This window comes from Cynocephalus volans, chromosome 5 (assembly GCF_027409185.1).
Source record: "Cynocephalus volans isolate mCynVol1 chromosome 5, mCynVol1.pri, whole genome shotgun sequence".
In the NCBI taxonomy this organism is placed as follows: domain Eukaryota; kingdom Metazoa; phylum Chordata; class Mammalia; order Dermoptera; family Cynocephalidae; genus Cynocephalus; species Cynocephalus volans.
This window is the reverse complement of record NC_084464.1, coordinates 61369398-61379594: the sequence shown is the minus strand read 5'-3', so window position 1 is coordinate 61379594 and position 10197 is coordinate 61369398. Positions and strand designations below refer to the sequence as shown.

The window sequence follows — 10197 nt, the reverse complement described above, 5'->3', positions numbered from 1 at the left end:
CATCTTGGGCACAGGTGGTGCTAGTCAGCTTCGTACCCCATGAATATGCATAATCAATAAAAAATATATAAATAAAATAAAATAAAGGGAAATATATTGCAACAGTTCAAACTGTATTCTCTATTAGCGGGTATTATAAATGAAGAAATTGAGATTCAGAAATGAAAGAGAAAAAGATGTAGAATAGAGGGTGAAAGAGAAGAGACTGCTGTTTGAAAGAGAATAAATTGTAATCTTTTCTTCTTTTTCCCTGAGTGGTTTTTCTATTAAGATGGTAATAACAACCCACCTTTAACTCATATAGCACCTATACTTGTAAACTACTTGATGTTAATGATGCGGACCTATCAGAAACTTCCATGTAATAAAAATTTCACAAACTTCCTTGTATACCTTGCGATCCCTGGTTAAGTGTATTTCTTGCTTGTGGTCAAGGTCTTACCCAGTTTTATCTTTAAAATTTCCAAAGCTTCGTTGTATACTCGGAATGTAAGCTAATATAAGATTCTGAATGGACATCTGTCAGAGGAACAAGAGCTATTTTGCTTTGCTTAATCTAAGTAAATATGGTTTATATTTCACTAGCTTTGTTGTATGTTAGAGAAATGTTACCATGCTGTATCCATATTGCTTTAATTGTCCTTCAGAAATTCTTTATCTTTAACTGATTCATCTAAACTAATTTAAATTAAACTAATAAATAAATTTTCTAAAACATATCCTAAAGCAAGCTCTTATGGAATCTTTCCCTGTATTCTTCCTATCCTCACACGAGTTAGGCCTCGTATCCCTTCTACCTACTAAGCAAACACTGATTCAGGATATATTGAAAAGAAAATGAAAGTCTTGCCACTGAAGACTGGATCACTCAGTTGTGTCTGCCAATGGTAGATGCATTTTTCAAGCTTTCTTTTGAGGTACAAAAAGCTGGAAGTAATATATACTATTATGCTAGATAATATATATATATACTATTATACTAGATATATTATTATACTAATAATATATACTATTATATTGGAAGACTAAAAATCAAGAGAAAATAGCCTGCCATCATTATTTAGGTAATTAAACTAAAAGCTAATTTCATTTTATAAAATTTCAACTTTTTACCTGGAAAATTTTGGACAAGCAAACTTCTCTTTTCCTCCACTTCTGGTATATATGATGATTTAAATGAAGTTCAGGCTATCGTTCCTACTAATTTGTTATGTTGCTTCATTCCAATGGGTGCTTGCTGTCATGAATCTTTTGATTTCTAGAACTGCATATGGATGCTAATGTCACCAACCTCAGCTCTGATTTTTGGCCTCTGGGAAGTATGCAAATAGCAAGATTTGAAGGGACAAACTTTCTTTCCCTTCCCACCTGGATTATTCTGCAGGCTTAGGTCCAAAGGTAGTCCAAGGCTCAATCTGTACTTCCTAGTACAGTATTGGGTGGCCACCAGAAAAATGCCTTCTTCCACTCAAGAAAACAGCCATGAGGGAAGGAGTCTGGGGAACAGAACCTGGAGAACACCAACAAAGGGTTGTGGGTCTTCTCTGTCAAACCTTTCTTCCTTCCAGAGCTCTCAGGATAAGGCACTTCATCTCTCTGAAGCAGCACAGCCCCTAAATATTGGCCATGGAGAGAAACCCTCACCCTGGAGAAGGTAGCTGGGACTTATCCTCTTGGAACTTGATGGCAGCTATTCTTTATAGCCTAACTGCTTGAGGAAACAAAGGAAAGAGGACTCATCTCATGGCCCCAAGTGCTTTTAAAATGGAGTTTAATTAAGGTACATAATTAAGGTATCTAGTTCTCTGGTGGCAGGAATCATAGAAATCTACCCATTGGCAAGGCCTTGACAGCACTCACAAATGTTTGGAAGTTTCTTCAGCTGGTGATTCTCCATTCTGGACATAATAAGGAATTGGCTGCCTGCAACCAGGCAATCTGCCACTGCCATGGGTCCCCCCCCCGCCCCCCGGCTCCTGAGACAGAGGCCAGGGGAAGCCAAACTGGCCTGCAACCAGGCACGCCATCACTACCAGGTAAAGAGCACACCAAAAACACCATTTCTTTATGGGTAGTCCACCATAGCCACTGCAATTGCCATGGCTGCTTCAAAAGCAGCTAGTTGCCATAGCAACAGTCACAGCCACTGTGCAGGTGGCCTGCCAGACACTCGACTGCATTGACATAAGATAAGGAGAGTCACCAGTGGAGACCAAAACAAAAAAGAAGAGGACTCTTCTCTCCTCTCTCCATTCTCTCCACAAAGCACACTCCAGAGTAATAGAAGAAGCATCTGCTCTATGATAACAGTGGGGGACCTGATCACACCTCAGCACTGGACAGATCATCTGGGCAACAAATCAACAGAGAAACATTTAACCTATCAGGAGAGAAAAAATCTATGGTTATTTAGAGGGAGGAATAAGTATGATTTGTAATAATGAATATGTTAATAAAAAAGAACATGTACATTTAAAAAATAAATAAAAACGAAACCTCAAAACCTTCAGCAGAAAAAAGAAAGAAAAAACAAACAAATAAAAAAGTCACCCAGAGAGCTTATTTAAAAAATACCAATGCATGGGCCCCTTTCCAGAGATCCTGATTTAACTGGTTTGGGATGGGTCTAAAATATCAGTATTCTTTAAACAGTCCCAATTCAGTTTAAATGCAGCCAGAAAATCTGACATATTCCCTTAGATCCAATAACTAATGCCTAACTTCTTCAGCATTTTCCCAAGAACTTCTGCAGAACCCTAGTTCCATGAAAATACCAGTTAATAGATATTCTGAGATTTAAAAACAGTTTCTGTGATCAAGTTTTGGAAACATGGGGCTAAGCATTTCTTCTATTCAGAAAGGGTTTTAGGAGTCTTTGGCATGAGAATGTGCATTGTCATACTTCAAGATAGGTATAACAGTCAGGATTTCTTGAACCAAAAAACTTGACCATGAAACACTTTTAAGGAGCATCTCATGGAACTAGTTTCTACAACACTCACTCTGGGAAAGAGTGTTTATGACTATCCCGAATCTCTGTCAGAATGGGAGCTGTGTGCCCATCCACTGCCCTAAGGTCACTTTCTCCTGCTTTTCTCAGCCACTTACTTTGAGGTCCCAAAAGGGATGGGTCCTTCTGATTCCATTTTACTTCAATCCAGCTCATTAGCAAAGCAGGCTAAGGATACAATCATTGCACACACGTTAGGAGAGACCAGAGTCAATCACATCCAAGCCAACTTTTTGAAGGTAACATTTTTTGACATCTGCACCATTTTTTTTACACATGGAAGTGTAGTATTTAGTGAAAATTAACAATCTCCATACATTTCTCCCTGTCAGACTCATCATATTTTCTATTTGGAACAGGAGAATGAAAATGCTAAGCTTAGGGCTTGTGCTTTTCTAAATAAATTTTATTGAACTATTGACATTTAAAAATGAATAAGTAGATAAAACACAAAGAGAAGATATGAGATCATAAAGAAACACAACATAAATAATAATTTAAAATGGAGCAAGAAATTGAGGATGGGGTATAATGTCACTGATTTAGAAGGGGGCTTAGAGATCATGCAGCTTAACTTCATTGACTTACAGATGACCATGCAGAGGCCAGACAGGTGAAGTGTCTGTTCTAAATCTACACATCTAGCTGGTAACCAGGAGGAGACTGAGTGAGGCCCCCTGGTAATCCATCCTGAGTGCTTCCTGCCATCCTGTGCTGTCTCTTTGTGGACTCTTCCCCAATCCATAGCTTAACAAAGATAGAAATTATTTAAATAAGAATCTACCAAATTTCTTCTAGAATATATGCATTCCTCACACTTCATTAATCACATGAGTAGTTATTACAGGGACATGATTACAACTTCTTGTAAGAAGGAATTGCCTATGGTTCCTATTGTTTGAGTTACTACTAGTCTCTTGCGTGCTGAACCTAAAAGTCCATAAAAAATGTCAAGTGACCTGCAATGGATGCTTTATTGTATGCACCTCTTGACAAAGATTCTTTGCTTAACCAAACTTTGTCAGGTTTTTGAAACTTCTCCTAGGCCCATCTGTGCACTTCCTTGTAAAATCCGGATTTAGTAAGAATCCTGCTAAGTCAGTTTAGGAAGAACTCTCCCACCCCACTATCTGATCACCTTCTGTATCTGACCAGATCCCTTATCATCCAGGTAATGTCTGATCACCCTGGCCTCTCTTTAGCAAGAATCCCATTAAGTCAGTTTAGCCAGAATTCCCCCTTACCCTTGGTAATTATGTTTCCTCTTGGTAATTTTCCATCCACTGACCCCTACCCCCCTGCTCTTTGGCTATAAATTCCCACATGTCCATGCTGTATTTGAACTTGAGCCCAATCACTCTCCCCCACTATAGAATCCCATTGCAGTGTCTCCTGTACCTATCATGACAGTCTTGAATAAAGTTGTCCTTACCATGCCTTAACATGTATCCCTGAATGTTTTTTTTTTTTTTTTTTTTAACACTCTTGAAACATTTAGTTTGGTGCCATGTAACTTGTGAAGTACAATAAATATTGGCCACTTTAGAATTTCCTGCTTAATGTTAAATAAATGTAAGTAATTTAATGTATATTCATTTAGGAAGAGCATCATGGTTGCTCTTGTCAGCTAAGGAAGCGAAAACAGTTGTCTGTTTTATTTTTAGTCTATATTTTTGCTAGTGAAAGTTTTACTTTAAGGCAGGCTCTTTTTTACTCATCTGTAAACACAGACTGTCCTTTCTTATTTAACTTGTGCATAAGACCTGACTACTTACAGGTATGTTTTTCTTTGCAACTGAGTGTGGCACTCACTTTTGGAGTTCAAGTTTTAAATTTTAATTTCAACCTTACAAAAGGGCTTGTTTGGAGAACATAGGATTTTCCTTCTTCACAATTCAGGCCCACTATTTCCAATATCCTTAAATAAAACAGTCTTAGAAGTCCTCTAGGACTGTCAGAACATCCTGAGAGAGGCTTAATAATTTTATTTCTTAAATGTTAAGCCTCGTTATATAATTTATTTCATAATTTCAAGATGTTTTCTTTTCAGATTCGAAAGTTAATTGAACTTTCTTTGTTTTTCTTCTGACACCAAAGAATGCTTTCACAAGATTAATGAAATCGCCCACTGCTGACAACCTTCCTGAACACTTTCCCATCCCAAGGAAGTGAAAACAACAACAACAACAACAAAAAAACTATACACACTTTAGGCTTCTTGGAAAAGGCCAAACACATTCACGTTTAAATAGAGACAGACATCTTCTCTTCAGCATGTTTCCAAGAACATAGCACAATGCCTGTCATATGTGGAACAGTACAGACAATGGGGATGAGTAACTCAGGAAGACAGGAATGCTGACTTTAGAAATTTGGAGGAAAATAAGCTTAAAATGACTCTGTAAGGCTTCCGAGGAATGAGGTGCTTGGGAGACAGTGCTGCCTCAATGCAAGGAAGGTGTTTCTAGCAAAGTCATCAGAGAGAGAAGAGCAGTCCATCATGAAAGTTTTGAAGCCTGGAATGAGGGACAACTTGACAGGAATGTGGGAGAGAAGATCTGAATGTTGGAGAGTGGGAAATGGAAAGGGCCTTCCAACACTGAGAATCAATAAAGAAAATTTAATCATCAGCAAACACACAGTTACCTGGAAATGCTTATACATTTCTTATTTCCAAAGAGTTATTAGAGTAGTAGGAGAGTCTGTTTCTAAGAAGGTCAAATGTCAGTATGTTGTTTTGACTCATATAGAAGAATTATGCATATTGACCATTTTACTTCACCAGCCCATGGCCAATAAAACACCATGGCCTTGGGGGTGAACCAGTGGAGAACATAATCAAGACTCAATTGAGATATTATCATAATTTACGTTTATTAATATATATGCATTGGACATATCTTCTGTGTTACAAACCATGGATAGAAAAAAATAGAAGCCTTTCCCGATTGCCCCAGGTAATTACTCGTACTCTGCTTCATCCTCTTGATTCGTACCTTGTTTTATTGTGCTTCACTTTATTGCACTTTGCCGATATCATGTTTTTTACAAATTGAAGATTTGTGGCAACCCTGTGTTGAGCAAGTCTATTAGCACCATTTTTTCAAGCAATATTTACTCACTTTGCATCTGTGTATCATATTTTGGTAATTCTCACAATATTCCAAAATTTTTCATTATTGTTATAATATCGGTTATGGTCATTTGTGATAAGTGATCTTTGATGTCACTATTGTAACTGTTTTGGGGCACCAAGAACTGCACCCATATATGACAGCAAACATAATTGATAAACGTGTGTACTCTGACTTCTTCACTGATGGCTGTTCCCCCATCTCTCTCCCTCTCCTTGGACCTCCCTATTTCCTGAGACACAACAATATCAACATCAGGCTAATAATAAGCCTCAATGTCCTCGAAGTATTCAAGTGAAAGAAAACGTTGCACATCTCTCACTTTCAATTAAAAGCTAGAAATGATTAAGCTTAGTGAGAAAGACATGTTGAAAGCTGACACAGTCCAAAAGCTAGGCTTCTTGTGCCAGTTAGTCAAGTTTTGAATGCAAAGGAAAAGTTCTCGAAGGAAATTAAATGTGCTATTCCAATGAATACACAAATAAGAAAGCAAAACAGACTTATTGCTGATATGGAGGAAATTTAACTGGTCTATATGGAAGATCAAATCAGTCACAACATTCCCTTAAGCTAAAGCCTAACCCAGAGAAAGGCCCTGACTCTCTTCAATTCAATGAAGGCTGAGAGAGGTGAGAAAGCTGCAGAAGAAAAGTTTGAAACTAGCAGAGGTTGGTTCATGAGGTTTAAGTGAAGGAGCCATTTCTATAGCATAAAAGTGCAAAATGAAGCAGCAAAAGCTGATGTAGAAGCTGCATCAAGTTATCTAGAAGATCCAGCTGAGATCATTGATGAAGGTGGTGACAACAGATTTTCAGTGTAGATGAAAAACAGCCTGATGTTGGAAGAAGATACCAAGATGTAGGACTTTCATAGCTAGAGAAGAGTAGTCAATGCCTGGCTTCAAAGCTTCAAAAGAAAGACTGACTTTTCTGTTAGGGGCTAATGTAGTTGGTGACTTTAAGTTGAAGCCAAGGCTCATTTATCATTTGAAAAATCCTAGGGTCCTTAAGAATTATGTTAAATCTACTCTGCCTGTGCTCTATAAATGGAATAACAAAGCCTGGATGATAGGACATCTACATACAGCATGATTTACTGAATATTTTAAGCCCACTGTTGAAAGATACCACTCAGAATAAAAAAGATTCCTCTCAAAATATTACTGCTCATTGAGAATGCACCTGGTTACCTAAGAGCTCTGATGGAGATTTACAATAAGATTCATATAATTTTCATGCCCACTAAACACAGCATCCATTCTGCAGCTTATGGATCAAGGAGTAATTTTGGCTTTCAAGTCTTCATATTTAAAAAATACTTTTGTAAGGCTGAAGCTGCCATAGATAGGGAATATTCTGATGGATCTGGGCAAAGTGAATAGGAAATCTTCTGGAAAGGTTTTACCATTCTAGATGCCACTGAGGACATTGGTGATTCGTGGGAAGAGGATAAAATATCAACATTAACTGGAGTTTGGAAGAAGTTGATTCCAAGCCTTGTGGATCACTTTAAAGGGTTAAAGACTTCAGTGGAGGAAGTAACTGCAGATGTGGTAGAAATAGCAAGAGAAATAGAACTAGAACTAGAAGTAGAGCTTCAATGTGACTGAATTGTTGCAATTTCATGATGAAAATTTAATGGATAATGAGTTGCTTCTTATGGATGAGCAAAGAAAATGGTTTCTTAATATGGCATTTCCTCCTGGTGAAGACACTGTGAACATTGTTGAAATGACAACAAAGGGTTTAGAATATTGCATCAACTTATTTGATAAAGCAGTGTATGGGTTTGAGAGGATTGACTCTGATTCTGAAAGAAGTTCTTCTGTAGGTAAAATGCCATCCGACAGCATCCCATGCTACAGAGAACTCTTTCATGAAAGGATGAGTCAATTGGTGTGGCAACTTTTACTGTTATCTTATTTTAACAAATTGCCACAGCTGCCCCAGTCTTCAGTAACCACCATTCTGATTAGTCCGCAGCCATCAGCATCAAGGCAGGACCACACACCAGCAAAAAGACTACAACCTGCCAAAGTCTCAGATGACTGTTAGCATTTTTTTAGCAATCATGTATTTTTAATTATGTTATATGCCTTGTTTTTAGACATAATGCTATTATTCTACACTTAATAGATCACAGTACTGTATAAACATAAATTTTATATGCATTGGGAAACCAAAATATTTGTGTGACTTGCTTTATTCCAGTGGTCTGAAACCAAACCCACAATATCTCTGAGTTATGCCTGTATTTTAAGTCTTTACATGTAATCGTTTTTTCTTTAGAAGCTTCTAAAGAATGGGACGATCTTTTACTCATCGTTTTCACTACCTGCCATTAACACAGTAAGACATAAGAAACAATAAAATTTTAGCCTCCCAATGTGGATGCTAAGAAAGAAATGTTCCTCATTTTTCTGATAGGCTGCCCTCTCTGAACTGAGAATTAAATAGTCTAACTTTTCCTTATTCACATTATCAAACATGCTTTTGCTTGACTACAGATTCAAGAAGATTACGAGAACATAAGAAACAAAGAGAGAAAAAAATTAAGATTCTTGAAATTTCAAAGAGCAGAATTCCTAACATTTCAAAAACTTAGGGTTGGGTTTCCATCTGAGCTGTGTCTCATCGGTATGTGAAGCACCATATCACCTCGGTCTGACTGCCATTGCCATTCCAGGGAACTGTGAGTCTATGGGGCCTCTGCAGACTTCAATCCAATCTCTTCCCCTTTCTGGTAGGTGTTGTGGTGTCTGCTGTGTTCTCTACAGCAATATGCACTGTTGATCGTACTCAGGAATAATGAATAACCCTGACTCTTGTCATTTTGATGGAAACAAGCACTATCCAGGCTGTGAATCATGAGAAGGGTCACTGCCATGCACACAGTTTCCAAGAGCACACTGATATGTCAACTGCCACATATCAGTGGAACTAGTTGTCTGTACTTTACAAAGCTAGATCATTCCCTATCTCTACCTGGACATATTCAATCTGCACACAGTTAAGTCAAGTTCTCAAGGTACCAAATTGGCCACCCTGTAAGATATAATTTCAAGTGGTCTGCATTGGGAAGGAGATTTTGACTAAATAAGATAGTAACACAAGTTGGTATTACTAATTAGATTATCCTCTGTGCCTTTATAGTCATGTTTCCTCCCAGCAAAAACAGTGGAAAATCAGGCTGCCAATTGTCTGCTTTCAAAGTCAGATGTGATACGCTTTCTTTCTAATTCATTTTTCTCTTGAGCTTATGGTTGTATTGGAATTACAGTTACCACTGTAAGTAGAAAATTATGAAAGAGACACACAAAGCAAACACATTTCTACCCAGTTATTAGCAGACACCTAGATGTAGAATCTTTTTAACATGTTAGTGTATAAAACAGAACTTATAGAACAGCTCACATGTATAAGATCCTGGACTTAAAAATGATTCTGTTGGCTCCAAAACCTTTTGCTCTTAATTTCTGAGAATTGTATTTCCTCCAAATTTTATCACACTTGTCATCACTAACTCAATTGAGTGGTAGGAGAAAAGTCCTGTGAAATATATCCTGCATTTGTTGCATTTTTGAAAGATAAATCTTAAGTTGAGTCTCCAGAGATGTGTTTATTACATCTTAAGGAGACTTGTGACATGCTCAAAAATAAAATATTCTATTTAAAAGTCTCTAATGTTGCAGACTAAATTTCAACTTATTTAAATACCTATTATTTCATATAATTGAGTATTTTCTTCAAGTGTGTATAATCTTTGACAGATATTAAAAGCATTTTAAAATTTAATGTATACCAGTCCTTTTTAAAGCATTTCTTTAACTGAATGATAATAGCTAAAAAGAGGATAACATATTTTATACTGATGAGAAATATCATGCAGGCATTAGAACTCTAGAGTTTTAAAACTGGAAAGCACCTAAGTAATTGCTATGTTCTTTTTAACACTACATCTAGGGGCTAAATTAATCAGGGAAAAAGTATTCTATTTGCTCTCAAAACATCTCAGAAAATGAAATTTAAAAAGTGTTCTTAATAATACATTTCC

At 37.1% G+C, this 10197-nt stretch overlaps 1 protein-coding gene across 1 annotated transcript in view; it reads right to left on the bottom strand.

Moving 5' to 3' along the window:
• Positions 1 to 10197, bottom strand: part of TFAP2D (transcription factor AP-2 delta) — a 62635-nt gene that overhangs the window by 10966 nt on the left and 41472 nt on the right. The window lies entirely within an intron of this gene.